Source organism: Halyomorpha halys, unplaced genomic scaffold, assembly GCF_000696795.3.
Source record: "Halyomorpha halys isolate HHAL.00 unplaced genomic scaffold, Hhal_1.1 Scaffold1410.1, whole genome shotgun sequence".
Lineage (NCBI taxonomy): Eukaryota > Metazoa > Arthropoda > Insecta > Hemiptera > Pentatomidae > Halyomorpha > Halyomorpha halys.
In genome coordinates this window covers 2,502-4,830 of record NW_027115942.1, presented here as the reverse complement: position 1 = coordinate 4,830, position 2,329 = coordinate 2,502, and the positions used below count along the sequence as shown (strand labels likewise).

Genomic DNA, 2,329 nt, shown 5'->3' with positions numbered 1-2,329 from the left:
ATATTATCTCAGCAATAATAAAAATCAAATATTTTTTAATATTTCACCAAGTTTGTTTCGTTGAATATTTCAGACTACTATTCCCTCTTGTTTTTTATTTTCTAACCTCTTTATTTTTTATATATACAATTTACATGATATATACAAATAATAAATACAGAATATATAAACTACTACTATTCCCTAAATTTCAATGAATTTATATTTTTAAATATAATATAAAAATAATGGGAAGAGATCTTGTTGAACAGTTCGGACATTAATTTAGAACAACATATGTTATTTAATAAAAAAAAAATATTTTTTACCATGCTTCATTCTAAAAGTTAATAAAGATTCGTTTGTTTATTTGATGCCGTATGAGTTTCAAAAGGAAAAATAAATTTACTATTATATTCATGTAGTTTTATTATTTGATAGCTCAAAGCATGGTTGTCAAAGTTCTACTTTTTCATTATTTTATTTAACTAATCTATCATTCGTTTAAATATTTATAACTCAATATATTATTTTCCAGTTTTTTTTTGTTTTGTTTTTTTAGTTTATGATGGCTTAATTGGTTTTTATTATGCTATTCTTTATGTTTGGTGTACATTTTAATAACAAATTTAGTTTATTGGTGAATATATTTATATATATAGATTTATTTAATCATTAATTAGATATTGTTTTAAATTTAATAATTATTGATTGTTAGATTCGATTCTGTATTCCGTAATGACTCCCGTAGATAATTCTTCTTATGCCCATAATGCTATGAAATTTTGATTTCTTTTTCAGTTATTAAAATTTCATTTTCATATTTAGTTATTATATAAAAATTTTATAATGAGTTTGTCTTGTAATTTAGTGCATTAGCAAAAAAAAAAAATTATTGGCAGCGGTGGGATTCGAACCCACGCCCCCGAAGAGACTGGTGCCTTAAACCAGCGCCTTAGACCGCTCGGCCACGCTACCATCCGCCGATTTGATCGAAAAAATTGTTATTTAAAGACAATGCAATATAATTTAATATTTTTTTCAATATTTTTAATAAACGAGGGTAATGTCGATTTCCGACGATGATAATAGTATCAAAGCGTTCCATAGCGTTTTTGCATCAAAATTAGATTGCTATATTTTTTAAAAAACAAATTTTTATTCAAATTAAATAATTAAAATAAAATGAGTCATTTTTTTATTTAATGCATGGAATATATATACGTTAAACTGTATTTAAGTTATATTTTAACTTATAATATAGATTACACTTCAGTCCATCGGTAACTTTTTAAAAAATCTCAGATTCCATGTTCTAATATCTTTAAATATCCCGGCAGTTCCCTCTACCACTTTCTTATGTTTCCTACCAATTCCTTAACTTTTATGTACGGAGGGATGTCCGCTGTGTTGGAGATAAGATTGAAGGAATTATGAAATGTTCTATAAGATTCATCTTTTTGGCTCAGATGTCTTTTGTTGGTATGTTATTTAAATTGGCTGCATCCTACATTCCAATGGAAATAATAATAATCTTATTTATTTATTCCCGGGGCTAGACTCAACAATATTACAAGTATCGAAAGCAGAGTTTAAATACTTTGAGTAAAAAGCAAAGTTTCAATGAACAAATGAAACCATAAATATTGCTACAATACTAAATTGGAAAAGACGACAATGATTAACAAAAACCGTAATAGGAAACAATGTAAAAAAAACAACAGATAATATGAAACCATCTATCATAGGGTGACTAACTTTTAAGCAAATAAAGTGAATTTGAATAAAGTACTAATGAACCAAAAATAATTACTGGAAGGAGCAGTTAAGTTTCATAAGTAAATTAGAAACATCGCATTAAAAAAAAAGTTTTTGCTTTGTTATTTTTATGTGTGTGGCTGAGGGAAGTCATTTTTCCAGCCCAGGTATTTTATTGTGTCTGTTCGAATTTAACCACGTATGCTAGCAGTAGGATATAGACCTCGATAGAGCATAAAAGTGATTTGCACTGATCTCTCGATGTTAATCGTCGGTATCTATTAAGCACACCATTCGTGAATCAGAGCTAGCTGAATTTGCGAGTATTCTCAAGCTAGTAAGCTCACATGATGTTAGTTTTACTGACGTTGGTAACTAACCTAACCATCTCTCTAATGTAGCTATTATCGGTAGTGGTTTAACAGTTTTTCTAAGGGTTTTACAACCATTCGATTCATTATTAGTTGCTTATAGAGCACCAACATTGTAATACAGAGCTAATTCGTACAAGAACCCTAGAGGAGAAAAAAGGCTGTTATTTCACTCTAATTTTTATTACTTCAAGGAAAACTATGTATAATTACTAGTCAAA

General features: G+C 27.7%; 1 non-coding gene across 1 annotated transcript; it reads right to left on the bottom strand.

The window, feature by feature from the left end:
• Positions 1-875: 875 nt before the first annotated feature.
• Positions 876-957, bottom strand: TRNAL-AAG (transfer RNA leucine (anticodon AAG)). The gene has a single exon. It is a non-coding gene; the product is annotated as a tRNA-Leu (tRNA).
• Between the last annotated feature and the right edge of the window lie 1,372 nt (positions 958-2,329).